A 14,980-nucleotide genomic window follows, 5' to 3' on the forward strand; every position below is an offset into this window, starting at 1 on the left:
TAGCCCAACCTCATATCCTGTCCTCATAGAAAGATTTCATATCCCGTCTTCATATTCTGTTCCCTGCACAAACTATTTTCCGCTTCTACCTGCTGGATTTTATGATCCAGAACCACCAATGATTTCCAGAATGAAATCTGATCAGAGATTTCTTCATGTTACTAAGAATCTGACACATTATTATAAGCAAAGGGCCAATTTATTAATAGAAATCTCTGCTTATTTCGGGCTTCGGAGTCCAGTGGGTGGCCCTAATGATTGACAGTACAGAGATATCTGGATAGGACCTCCCACTGGAATGAACAGAGATTTTAATTAATATATGACTAGTTGTAAAGAATCTATTCATATATATATATATATATATATATATATATATATATATGTATATATATATATATATATATATATATATATATATATTTTAGCAAAGTACCCAGCATTACTCGACCATCTTACCTAAACCTTGTGGGAGGGGAAAAGCAATGATTATGCTCTCGTCCTCATATCCTTTCCTCTTGTCCCATCCTCATATCCCGACCTCATATCCTGTCCTCATATACTGTCCCCTGCACAAACTATTCTCTGCTTCTGCCGGACTGCCTGAGCAATCTCTGCAGCCCGAGGGTCATGCGATCAGGAGATGTAGAGGTTGCCACTGGAGTCCTCTTCTCTCCTTCATGACCACATCACAGAGCTGGTGGATGTAAGAGACCTTGTGCTCCCCCACCTTCTATTTGAGGATACCCCACAGATGCTCATCTGGGTTTAGGTCTAGAGAGATGCTTGACCAGTCCATCACCTTTACCCTCAGGCAGTGGTGGTCTTGGAGGTTTTTGGGGTTGGTTTTTGCCCCCAGGGATGGTGAGGATATGAAATTATGAAGTCTCCCCGCTGCCCCATAAGTAGTCCCCTGGGTGGAGAGCTATACTTACCAGATCCCATCGCTCCAGCTGTAACAACGCCCTCCTCTGCTTAATTTATATCCTGTGTCATTGCTCTGCTCCCTAAGCAGACAGAGCAGAGTGATGAGGCAGGCAGTCAGTTAGTCAATCAAGCTGTTACGCCTAGCGCTCCGGGTCCCCGCTCCTCCCCGGAGCGCGTACGGCGTCTCTCTCTCCGCAGCGCCCCGGTCGGTCCCGCTGACCGGGAGCGCTGCACTGTCATGGCCGTCGGGGATGCGATTCGCACAGCGGGACGCGCCCGCTCGCGAATCGCATCCCTGGTCACTTACCCCTCCGTCCCCTGCTGTCATGTGCTGGCGCGCGCGGCTCCGCTCTCTAGGGCGCGCGCGCCAGCTCCCTGAGACTTAAAGGGCCAGTGCACCAATGATTGGTGCCTGGCCCAATTAGCTAATTGGCTTCCACCTGCTCCCAGCCTATATCTGTTCTCTGTCCCTGCACTTCCCTGCCGGATCTTGTTGCCCTTGTGCCTAGTGAAAGCGTTCCCTTGTGTGTTCCTAGCCTGTGTTCCAGACCTCCTGCCGTTGCCCCTGACTACGATCCTTGCTGCCTGCCCCGACCTTCTGCTACGTCCGACCTTGCTTCTGTCTACTCCCTTGTACCGCGCCTATCTTCAGCAGTCAGAGAGGTTGAGCCGTTGCTAGTGGATACGACCTGGTCACTACCGCCGCAGCAAGACCATCCCGCTTTGCGGCGGGCTCTGGTGAAAACCAGTAGTGACTTAGAACCGGTCCACTAGCACGGTCCACGCCAATCCCTCTCTGGCACAGAGGATCCACCTCCTGCCAGCCGGCATCGTGACAGTAGATCCGGCCATGGATTCCGCTGAGGTGCCGCTGTCAAGTCTTGCCGACATTTCCACGATGATCACCCAACGAAATCACCAGCTGGCATGCTTGACCACCGTGACACAGCAACTGAAGTCACAGTTACAGCAGCTGCTGTCACTGACACAGCAGCTGCAACTGGAACAACCATCTCCTCCGCCGGCTCCTGCAACTCCTCCCCAGCGTCCGTCCGCTCCTAACCCCTGCTTGTCCCTGTCGGACAAATTTGATGGGGACTCTAGACTCTGCCGTGGTCTCCTTTCTGGAAAGGCCTTGTCTTGGGCCACACCGCTCTGGGACCGCAATGATCCTGCCACAGCCACAGTCCAGTCCTTCTTCGCTGAGGTCCGTGGTGTCTTCGAGGAGCCTGCCCGAGCTTCTTCTGCCGAGACTGCCCTGCTGAACCTGGCCCAGGGTGTTTCTTCCGTTGGCGAGTACGCCATTCAGTTCCGTTCTCTTGCTTCCGAGTTGTCCTGGAATAGTGAGGTCCTCTGCGCGACCTTTAAAAAAGGCCTATCCAGCAACATTAAAGATGTTCTGGCCGCACGAGAAACTCCTGCTAACCTACATGAACTCATTCATCTTGCCACTCGCATTGACATGCGTTCTTCCGGATGGCGTCTGGAGCTCCGCCTGGATATGGACTTTGTTCGCACGAGGCGTTTTTTCCCCCCGGCTCCTCTCTCCTCTGGTCCTCTGCAATCCGTTCCTGTGCCTCCCACCGTGGAGGCTATGCAAGTTGACCGGTCTCGCTTGACACCTCAAGAGAGGACACGACGCCGCATGGAGAATCTTTGCCTGTACTATGCCGGTACCGAACATTTCCTGAAGGATTGTCCTATCCGTCCTCCCCGCCTGGAAAGACGTACGCTGACTCCGCACAAAGGTGACACAGTTCTTGATGTCAACTCTGCTTCTCCACACCTTACTGTGCCTGTGCGGATATCTGCCTCTACCTTCTCCTTCTCTACTATGGCCTTCTTGGATTCCGGATCTGCAGGAAATTTTTTTTTGGCCTCTCTTATCAACAGGTTCAACGTCCCTGTGACCAGTCTCGCCAGACCCCTCTACATCAATTGTGTTAACAATGAAAGATTGGACTGTGCCGTGCGTTACCGCACGGAACCCCTCCTAATGTGCATCGGACCTCATCACGGAAAAATTGAGTTTTTGGTCCTCAGGTTCTTTGGCCCCAAGAAGAGGGGGAGACCCAAGGGGGGGGGTACTGTTACGCCTAGCGCTCCGGGTCCCCGCTCCTCCCCGGAGCGCGTACGGCGTCTCTCTCTCCGCAGCGCCCCGGTCGGTCCCGCTGACCGGGAGCGCTGCACTGTCATGGCCGTCGGGGATGCGATTCGCACAGCGGGACGCGCCCGTTTGCGAATCGCATCCCAGGTCACTTACCCGTTCCCGTCCCCTGCTGTCATGTGCTGGCGCGCGCGGCTCCGCTCTCTAGGGCGCGCGCGCGCCAGCTCCCTGAGACTTAAAGGGCCAGTGCACCAATGATTGGTGCCTGGCCCAATTAGCTAATTGGCTTCCACCTGCTCCCAGCCTATATCTGTTCTCTGTCCCTGCACTTCCCTGCCGGATCTTGTTGCCCTTGTGCCTAGTGAAAGCGTTCCCTTGTGTGTTCCTAGCCTGTGTTCCAGACCTCCTGCCGTTGCCCCTGACTACGATCCTTGCTGCCTGCCCCGACCTTCTGCTACGTCCGACCTTGCTTCTGTCTACTCCCTTGTACCGCGCCTATCTTCAGCAGTCAGAGAGGTTGAGCCGTTGCTAGTGGATACGACCTGGTCACTACCGCCGCAGCAAGACCATCCCGCTTTGCGGCGGGCTCTGGTGAAAACCAGTAGTGACTTAGAACCGGTCCACTAGCACGGTCCACGCCAATCCCTCTCTGGCACAGAGGATCCACCTCCTGCCAGCCGGCATCGTGACACAAGCCAAGGGCGAGTCACTACGGCAGGAGCGACCGGACCAGGTAAGTATCGCTTTCCACCCAGGGGCCTACTTACAGGGCATCGAGGAGACTTCATATCCTCAACATACCTGGGGGTAAAAGCATCCCAAGAGGATAGTGAAGATGAAGAATATATATATATATATATATGTGTGTGTGTGTGTGTGTGTGTTGCCAAGCATTATATATGGTAAAATGTAGTGCTTGTTTCTCTTATTTTTTTTTTCTTCCAGACCACAATACATTAAAGGAGTTCTGTAGTGAAAAATAACTTATCCCCTATCCAAAGGATAGGGGATAAGTTATAGATTGCAGGGGGGTCCGAGCGCTGGGATCCCCCACGATCTCCCAAATGGGGCCCCGGCAGTCTGCTGGAAGGGGGCGTGCTGATCCCCGCACGGAGCGCCGGCCGACATGCCCCCTCCATGTACCCCATAGAGATACACGGGGGGGGGGTGTCGGCCGCAGCTTCCTGGGAACAGCCGCTTCTGGCAGACTCGGAAGCTCGTATCCATAAGTTTAATTTCGATACAGCAACATACAGGGATGAAGACAGCAGTGACTTGTTTCGATCGTCTAAGCGATCTTAGTCATACTGCCTAGTCAGTATGACTAAGATTGCTTAAACAATCGAAATGCGTCACTGCTGTCTTCATCCTTGTATGCTGCTGTATCGGAATTAAACTTATGCATACGAGCTTCCGCTGCGCTGGATATTCCTTGCTTTCTTACACATATACTCTTATGGGAGGAAAACAGTGTGCAAAATGAGGGGCTGTTTTTTGTGGTATAAAAAAAAATAAAAAAAATAAAAAATTAAAATAAAAGTTTTATATAATCCCAGACTAATCATCGCAAGTCTTGTCCATTGGCTTTTCTGGGTATTGCAAACCATCCACACCCAAGTAAATGAGACTAAGCTATAAAAGCAGACACAACCATTAGACAAGAGTGGCGCTGTTCCTGGAATGGAGAAAAGAAACATCCTATTTTTTTTTATTACTTTCTTCATATAGAACCTGGACATAGTGAGACTGAGTTTCGAACGATTGTAGACACACATCTAGTTAACATTGTTGTCAAAAATGCATACAATACATACAAATGCTAGAATTACTTACTGAAGACGAAGGAATTCTCCAGCCCCCGAGCACTGAAGTGTTGGATTCATTGCCAAAAAAATCTAAAATTATAAACAACAAAAGAATCAAAAGCTCCTTGAGAAATGATCTGTTCTGAGAAGCCGAACACTGAGATTGTTTTTCTATGGAGAGGAATCTTAATTATTGTTGCCACTCGTCTGTGTATAAAACCTTCCGTCTGTAGATAATTCTTAAAGAGAGAATTCAGTTCTTATGGTTTTCTGACACATCATACTTTAGGGAGGTCCCATCACTGGATTCTCATGTCCTCATAGCCCAACCTCATATCCTGTCCTCATATAAAGATTTCATATCCCGTCTTCATATCCTGTTCCCTGCACAAACTATTTTCCGCTTCTGCCTGCTGGATTTTATGATCCAGAACCACCAATGATTTCCAGAATGAAATCTGATCAGAGATTTCTTCATGTTACTAAGAATCTGACACATTATTATAAGCAAAGGGCCAATTTATTAATTGAAATCTCTGCTTATTTCGGGCTTAGGAGTCCAGTGGGTGGCCCTAATGATTGACAGTACAGAGATATCTGGATAGGACCTCCCACTGGAATGAACAGAGATTTTAATTAATATATGACTAGTTGTAAAGAATCTATTCATATATATATATATATATATATATATATATTAGCAGAGTACCCAGCATTACTCGACCATCTTACCTAAACCTTGTGGGAGGGGAAAAGCAATGATTATGCTCTCATCCTCATATCCTTTGCTCTTGTCCCATCCTCATATCCCGACCTCATATCCTGTCCTCATATCCTGTACCCTGCACAAACTATTCTCTGCTTCTGCCGGACTGTCGGCAGGATGTTTAAAAGTCCTGAGCAATCTCTGCAGCCCGAGGGTCATGCGATCAGGAGATGTAGAGGTTGCCACTGGAGTCCTCTTCTCTCCTTCATGACCACATCGCAGAGCTGGTGGATGTAAGAGACCTTGTGCTCCCCCACCTTCTATTTGAGGATACCCCACAGATGCTCATCTGAGTTTAGGTCTAGAGAGATGCTTGACCAGTCCATCACCTTTACCCTCAGGCAGTGGTGGTCTTGGAGGTGTTTGGGGTCGGTTTTTGCCCCCAGGGATGGTGAGGATATGAAATTATGAAGTCTCTCCGCTGCCCCATAAGTAGTCACCTGGGTGGAGAGCTATACTGTACTTACCAGATCCCATCGCTCTGGCAGTAACAACGCCCTCCTCTGCTTAATTTATATCCCGTGTAATTGCTCTGCTCCCTAAGCAGACAGAGCAGAGTGACGAGGCAGGCAGTCAATCAAGCCAAGGGCGAGTCACTACGGCAGGAGCGACCGGACCGGGTAAGTATCGCTTTCCACCCAGGGGCCTACTTACAGGGCATCTAGGAGACTTCATATCCTCAATATACCTGGGGGTAAAAGCGTCCCAGGAGTATGGTGAAGATGAAGATTATACCATATATATATATGTGTGTGTGTGTGTGTGTGTTGCCAAGCATTATATATGGTAAAATGTAGTGCTTGTTTCTCTTAATTTTTTTTCCTCCAGACCACAATACATTAAAGGAGTTCTGTAGTGAAAAATAATTTATCCCCTATCCAAAGGATAGGGGATAAGATATAGATCGCAGGGGGGTCTGAGCGTTGGGACCCCCCACGATCTCCCAAATGGGGCCCCGGCAGTCTGCTGGAAGGGGGCGTGCTGATCCCCGCACGGAGCGCCGGCCGACATGCCCCCTCCATGTACCCCATAGAGATACATGGGGGGGGGGGGTGTCGGGGGGGGGGTGTCGGCCGCAGCTTCCTGGGAACAGCCGCTTCTGGCAGACTGCCGGGGCCCCATTTGGGAGATCGCAGGGGGAGTCCCAGCACTCGGACCCCCTGCAATCTATAACTTATCCCCTATCCTTTGTTTAGGGGATAAGTTATTTTTCGCTGCACTACTGCTTTAAAATACAGATTAATATATATATATATTTATATATATATATATATATATATATATATATATATATATATATATGAAAGTATGCAACTAATAGGATGTTTTTTATGATGTCCCAAAAAGGGGCCTCCTGCATTCATCAATATAACATATCCCTTCATCTCTACTGTATCAAGGCGTTTGCTCCGGACTTTATTTTAGCACATATTGATAAATGACCTGCATTGTTTGCTGCTATTCTTGCTTTTTACTGTACACCAGCAAAAAAAGTAAATTACTGCCTGCCCTCTCCATTGTGGAAGGTCATCTAACATCTTTTAAGAGAAAATGTGGTCAAAAAAGCCAAAACAAAAACCCCAAAAACCTTGTCCTGTAGTCTTTTTTTTTTCTGCCATTGAGACTCTATGCTAGTGTTTCCCAACCAGGGTGCCTCCAGCTATTGCACAACTACTACTCCCAGCTAGCCTGGACAGCCGAAGGCTGTCCAGGCATGCTGGGAGTTGTAGTTTTGCAACAGCAGGAGGTGCCCTTGCGGTACACTGTGTTCTATGTGATTCAGCCACTTAAAGGGAAAGTATCGCCTATTTTTAATAACTGGAACGGGATAATCTTCTTATATGTTTTTGTTTTCTAGAGTCTATGATCGTGGTGATGGTAGAGTCTATGATCGTGGTGGCGGCCATCTTGCCTGAGTTGCTTTTAACAGCATTTACATAGTTACATAGTTAGTATGGTTGAAAAAAGACATACGTCCATCAAGTCCAACCAGGGAATTGAAGTGAAGGGTGGAAGGGGATAAGGGAAAGGGATGTAGCTTTATAATTCTGCATAAGCATTAATGTTATTTTGTTCCAGGAATGTATCTAACCCTGTTTTAAAGCTGTTAATTGTTCCTGCTGTGACCAGTTCCTGAGGTAGACCGTTCCATAAATTCACAGTCCTCGCGGTAAAGAAGGCGTGTCGCCCCTTTAGACCAAACCTTTTCTTCTCCAGACGGAGGGAGTGCCCCCTCGTCCTTTGGGGGGGTTTAACCTGGTTTTTCTCCATATTTTTTGTATGGGCCATTTATATACTTATATACGTTTATCATATCCCCCCTTAAACGTCTCTTCTCAAGACTAAACAATTGTTTAGACTTTATTTAGAGAGATAATTTTCCAGCAACCACATAGACAATAGGAAATAATAGTCTGGAGCTGACTCATAGATCTCTATAGGAGAGATCAGTGTGCTTGGAGGGGAGCTGTGAATATAACCTATTGTGAATGGTCTGATCCTATCATATACATATATATCATCGTGTCATCTTTATTTATGGTTATCCTGTCTGTCTAAAGAACAGAAAGTGTCAGCTTATTATTAGGCTTAAAGGGGTAGTCCAGTGGTGAAAAACTTATCCCCTATCCTAAGGATAGGGGATAAGTTTGAGATTGCGGGGGGTCCGACCGCTGGGGCCCCCTGCGATCTCTCTGTACGGGGCCCCGGCTCTCCGCCGAGATAGCGGGTGTCGACCCCCGCACGAAGCGGCGGCCGACACGCCCCCTCAATACATCTCTATGGCAGAGCCGGAGATTGCCGAAGGCAGCGCTTCGGCTCTGCCATAGAGTTGTATTGAGGGGGCGTGTCGGCCGCCGCCTCGTGCGGAGGTCGACACGCCCCCTTCCCGCCGGCTGTCGGGGCTCCATACAGGAGATCTCGGGGGGCCCCAGCGGTCGGACCCCCCGCGATCTCAAACTTATCCCCTATCCTTAGGATAGGGGATAAGTTGCTCACCACTGAATCACCACTGGACTACTCCTTTAATAGTCAGACATTCAGAATAAACAAATAAACAAAGGAATAAATAAATAAATGAAAATATTTGGCATCACCACATGTAGAATTGTCCAAACAATTAAAATGGTGTAAACTTCAAAAAAATAAATAAATAAACGCCAAAAATGCTGGTCACATAATTTTTCTAAAAAATATTAATAAAAACTGACCAAAACAAAAATGGTACTGATATAAAAATACATATCTGGGTGCAAAACATGAGCCCTCATACACCCCTGTATACTTAAAAATAAATCAAGTTATAGGGTCAAAATAGAAAATTCTTAAAGATACTGACCACACTTTGGCCGCTGCTCTAACTTCCAATTTTTTAAATACATAAACAGTGTTATTTTTGGAGTATAAAATCAAAGGGAATCTTACTAGGACAGAGGAAACTTGTTGGCAAACAAATGGATGACCTCCCTATCGTGAAATAAATGGATCACATGGGGTGTATATTTGTTTGTCCTTCGGTGTTGAGGAGCCGGACATACATTAATACCATTCATCCGTGTCATACGGCTATAGCCTCGGATGTCCCAGTCACCCAAAGCCACCTTGGTACATTTTGCTTTTGCAGCTTGGCTTATAGCTCTGTATTTTATACAGTACTATCTTCCCGGTATATTCTTCGTGTATATGTAAGGATCTTTTGGGCTTATATCCACTCATACTGTAAGTATATCCTTATATCCACTCACACATTCAAGTATGTGCTGGCTGAGCATCTCAGATTCTCTATCCTATGCAGCGCGCATTTGATTAGACCAAAAGTCACTGTCCTGTGTATCATGGGGGTCCGATGAGCGCAAGTGGCCTTCAGAGGTCTCTTACCAGTCCACAGCACGCAGGATGGTGGATCTTCTCCAATCGCCAATAGTACTGATCAGTACTACGATATTACATATTACTAAACAGTATATAGCAAACTAATAATTGCTATTAATAGTCCTAATGGGGATTTAGAAAGTGTTAAATAAATATTTAAAAAAATGTTTAAAAAATATATAAAATCCCCCACCCCGCCCCCCTAATTAAAATATTAATCAGCTCCATTTTCCAAAAAAAACCTTGATATTTGGTATGGCTGCATGCCAACAATTAAAATATAATGTATATGATCTCTCACAGTAAACGGCATAAACGTATATAAAACCAAACAATAAAAATACAGATTTTTGGTTGCATCATAAAATCTGAAAATTAATTTAAAAAAAGTGATCAAAAAGTTCCATTAAAACATAAATCTATATATATAAAACTCAATGGGGGAGATTTATCATTAGGTGTCTATTGTAGACACAGATCTACAACTTTACACTACTTGTCTAATTTCCACTCTTGCTCAAGATTTATAAAAGTACACAGAGGGGGAGATTCTCAAAGAATTTAGCGTCAAAAAATAAATACATTTTGGCACGAAAAGTATCAACCACATTTTCAAAGAGCTTTGTGCCGCGGTTTACACTTTTCACGTCAGTTTTGTAAAAGTGGGCATGTCCATGTATATTGTCTGCTTTAGAGTCCAGTTTACATAAAAAATTTCACCCCCAGCTTTTTGATAGTGTAGATTGTAGTTTTATTGTTTTTGTTTTCTTCTCATTTCAGATATGTGAATGCGGAGGACTACGTCAGATTCGGCGGATTGCGATGATGAACAGTGTTTTTTTAAATGTCAATAAAAGGGTTAACAAGGGCTGTGGGGGAGTGTTTTTATTTATAAATAATCAATGTGTTGTGTTTTTTACAATTGAATTTTTAGGCTTAGTAGTGGAAGCCGTCTTGTAGACAGAATCCATTACTAAGCCGGGGCTTAGCGTTAGCCCCAAAATCAGTTAGTGCTTACCCCTAATTATTAATCTGGTACCCACCGCCACAGGAGTGCCAGGAAAAGCAGGTACCAACAGGCCCGGAGCATCAAAAATTGCGCTCCTGGGCCCAGGCGGTGTCATACACTGCGTCCGGCCGCTAGTACTGGGCGTGAGCACGTGGTCCCTGAATCCCCTGCTGGCAGGGCGGGGATTTGCATCGCTGGACGCACCTGCATGCGTGTCCCAGCCCGTCACTCACCATGCCTCTTCCTCTGTGTCTCTGCTCCGGCACGCGTGTCCCCATCTCCTAGCGCATGCCGGAGCTCTGAAATTTAACCCCTTAAAGGGGTACTCCGGTGAAAACCTTTTTTGGTGGCAGAAAGTTAAACATATTTGTAAATGACTTCAATTAAAAAATCATAATCCTTCCAGTACTTATTAGCTGCTGAATGCTACAGAGGAAATTCCTTTATTTTTGGAACACTGATGACATCACAAGCACAGTGCTTACTGCTGACATCTCTGTCCATTTTAGCAACCATGCATAGACGATGTATTCTAGGGGCAGCATGGTGGCTCAGTGGTTAGCACTGCTGTCTTGCAGTGCTGGGGACTTGGGTTCAAATCCCACTAAGGACAAAAATAAATAAAGCGTTATTATTATTATTATTATAATAACATCAGCAGAGAGAACTGTGTTCGTGATGTCATCAGAGAGCATTCCAAAAAGAAAAGAATTTCCTCTGTAGTATTCAGCAGCTAATAAGTAGAGGAAGGATTAAGATTTTTTAATAGAAGTCATTTACAAATATGTTTAACTTTCTGCCACCAGTTGATTTAAAAGAAAAAAGGTTTTCACCGGAGTACCCCTTTAACCCCTTAGGGACGCAGGACGTAAATGTACGTCCTGCTGCGGTGGTACTTAACGCACCAGGACGTACATTTACGTCCTGTGCATAACCGCGGGCATCGGAGCGATGCCCGTGTCATGCGCGGCTGATCCCGGCTGCTGATCGCAGCCAGGGACCCGCCGGCAATGGCCGACGCCCGCGATCTCGCGGGCGTCCGCCATTAACCCCTCAGGTGCCGGGATCAATACAGATCCCGGCATCTGCGGCAGTGCGCGATTTGAATGAATGAACGGATCGCCCGCAGCGCTGCTGCGGGGATCCGATCATTCATAACGCCGCACGGAGGTCCCCTCTCCTTCCTCCATGCGGCTCCCGGCGTCTCCTGCTCTGGTTCCTATACATAGAACAGATCAGTATTAGCAATCATGGTATTGCTATAAATAGTCCCCTATGGGGACTATTCAAGTGTAAAAAAAAATGTAAAAAAAATGTAAAAGTAAAAGTAAAAAAAAAGTGAAAAATCCCCTCCCCCAATAAAAAAGTAAAACGTCCGTTTTTTCCTATTTTACCCCCAAAAAGCGTTAAAAATTTTTTTTATAGACATATTTGGTATCGCCGCGTGCATAAATGTCCGAACTATTAAAATAAAATGTTAATGATCCCGTACGGTTAACGGGGTGAACGAAAAAAAAAAAAGTCCAAAATTCCTACTTTTTTAATACATTTAATTAAAAAAAAATTATAAAAAATGTGTTAAAAGTTTTTTATATGCAAATGTGGTATCAAAAAGAAGTACAGATCATGGCGCAAAAAATGAGCCCCCATACCGCCGCTTATACGGAAAAATAAAAAAGTTATAGGTCATCAAAATAAAGGGATTTTAAACGTACTAATTTGGTTAAAAAGTTTGTGATTTTTTTTAAGCGCAACAATAATATAAAAGTATGTAATAATGGGTATCATTTTAATCGTATTGACCCTCATAATAAAGAATGTCATTTCTACATGTCATTTTTACCGTAAATTGTACGGCGTGAAAACGAAACCTTCCAAAATTAGCAAAATTGCGTTTTTCGTTTTAATTTCCCCACAAAAATAGTGTTTTTTGGTTGCGCCATACATTTTATGGCATAATGAGTTATGTCATTACAAAGGACAACTGGTCGCGCAAAAAACAAGCCCTCATACTAGTCTGTGTATGAAAATATAAAAGAGTTATGATTTTTAGAAGGCGAGGAGGAAAAAATGAAAACGTAAAAATTAAATTGTCTGAGTCCTTAAGGCCAAAATGGGCTGAGTCCTTAAGGGGTTAAGGACGCAGCTCATTTTCACCTTAAGGACTGAGCCTTTTTTATACAATTCTGACCACTGTCACATTAATAACTCTAAGATGCTTTTACCGATTATTCTGATTCTGAGATAGTTTTTTCGTGACATATTCTAATTTATTTTAGTAATAATTTTTTGTCGTTACTTGCATCCTTTCTTGGTGAAAAAGAAAAAAAATTTCATGAAAATTTTGAAAATTTTGCATTTTTCTAACTTTGAAACTCTCTGCTTGTAAGGAAAATGGATATTCCAAATGCATTTTATATTGATTCACAAATACAATATGTTTACTTTATGTTGGCAATATGTTTACTTTATGTTGGCATCATAAAATGGCATCCCGGTCCGGTCCCCGACCGGCTAGCGTCGGGGACCGGAATTCCCACGGACGTATTCATACGCCCTACATCCTTAAGGACTCGGGATGCAGGGCGTATGTATACGCCCTGCATCCTGAACAGGTTAAAGGGCCAGTATGCCCTTAATTAGTTGTTACACCTAGCACCACATTTTAAGTCCCTGCACCTCCCACAATTCCCTGCCAGATCTTCAGTGCCATTTGCCTGTGATTAAGCATTCCATACTGTCTATTTGCCTTGCCCGTGTTCTGACACTTCCGCTACGTTATTTGACTCCGCACCTTTGCCGCCTGCCTTGACGTTCTGCTAAGTCCGACTACGCCTCTGCCTCATCCTACTGTACTTCGCATCACCCAGTTACCTGTGTGGTTGAGTCATATCGGGGGTAGCGACCTGGGTGTCGCCTGCCGCAGAAAATCCATCCTGCCTTGCGGTGGGCTCTGGTGAAGACCAGCGGCACCTTAGACTTCGCTCCCCGATACGGCCTGTGTCATCAGCCACACAGGTTAGTGGATCCACATCCAGCATCGGTACAGGTGGTAACAGGCTGGCATTATTTATGCTGGGGAGGGACAGTAACAATGGTCCTTGCCCACCCTGGTAACGTCAGGCTGTTGCTGCTTGGTTAATATCTGGCTGATAAAGAAAAGATGGGGGAACACACTTTTTTTTTTACTTAAAAAAACGCATAGGGTTCCCCCTATTTTCAGTATCAGCCAGATAACAACCAAGCAGCAACAGCCTAACGTTACCAGGGTGGGCGAGAACCAATGTTACTGGCCCTCCTCAGCCTAAATAATGCCAGCCTGTTACTGCCTAGGCCCAGGAGTGCCATTTTTGACGATCCAGGCCTGTTGGTATCGGCTCTTCCTGGCACCCCTGTGGCGGTGGGTACCAGGGTAATAATTGGAGGTTAGCGTTAGCTGATTTTGGGGCTAACGCTAAGCCCCGTCTTAGTAATGGATTCCATCTATATGACGGCTTCCACTACTAAGCCTGAAAATTCAATTATAAAAAACACAACACAATGGAAATGTTTATTTATTTAACCCCTTAACGACCACGGACGTAAATGTACGTCCTGGTTTGGCGGGACTTCTCTCACCAGGACGTACATTTATGTCCTGTGTATGACCGCGAGCATCGGAATGGTGCTCGCATCATACATGGCAGGTTCCGGCTGCTAGCAGTGTAAAAAAAAATTGAAAAATCTAAAAATAAAAAGTAAAAAAAAAGTTAAAAATCCCCTCCCCTAATAAAAATGAAAATTGTCTGTTTTTCCCATTTTACCCCCAAAAAGCGTAAACATATATTTTTTAATAAACATATTTGGTATTGCCGAGTGCGTAAATGTCCAAACTATCAAAATATAATGTTAATGACCCTGTACGGTGAATGGCGTAAACGTAAAAAAAGTCCAAAAATTATGCTTTTTTGTCACATTTTATTCAAAAAATAATTATAAAAAATGATCTAAAAGTTTTATATATGCAAATGTGGTATCTAAAAAAAGTACAGATGACGGCGCAAAACATTAGCCCTCATACCGCCCCATATATATGGAAAAATGAAAAAGTTATAGGTGGTCAAAATAGGGCGATTTTTGATTACTTAAGCTCTAAATAGAATGATCAATTCCCCTCAATGTGTGTATGTATGTGTGCGTGTGCGTGTGTGTATGTTCCAGCATCACGTCCGAACAGCTAAAGATATTAACATGTAACTTGGCCACATGTTACTTATATGTCAACAACAAACATAGGATAGGTAATTTAACCCTTAACCACCCCCATTTGCCAGGTTCGGGGTTTTTGTTTAAAGTCCCATACAAGTCTATGGGAAATATATGTTACTGCATAATTTCCAAACGGCTGGAGATATTTCGATAATACTTGGTCACATGTTACTTATATGCCCACTTAAAATATAGGATAGTTAATTTAACCCTTAACTACCCCCATTTGTGAGGGTCGGGGTTTTTTT

General features: G+C 45.0%; 1 long non-coding RNA gene across 1 annotated transcript in view; it reads left to right on the plus strand.

The window, feature by feature from the left end:
* Window positions 1–10,343, plus strand: part of LOC130272760 (uncharacterized) — a 36,760-nt gene extending 26,417 nt beyond the window's left edge. The window contains exon 2 of the long non-coding RNA XR_008843726.1: window positions 10,256–10,343. This is a non-coding gene — a long non-coding RNA (uncharacterized LOC130272760). The remainder of the gene's footprint in view (window positions 1–10,255) is intronic.
* Window positions 10,344–14,980: the final 4,637 nt, after the last annotated feature.

This window comes from Hyla sarda, chromosome 5 (genome assembly GCF_029499605.1).
Source record: "Hyla sarda isolate aHylSar1 chromosome 5, aHylSar1.hap1, whole genome shotgun sequence".
Lineage (NCBI taxonomy): Eukaryota > Metazoa > Chordata > Amphibia > Anura > Hylidae > Hyla > Hyla sarda.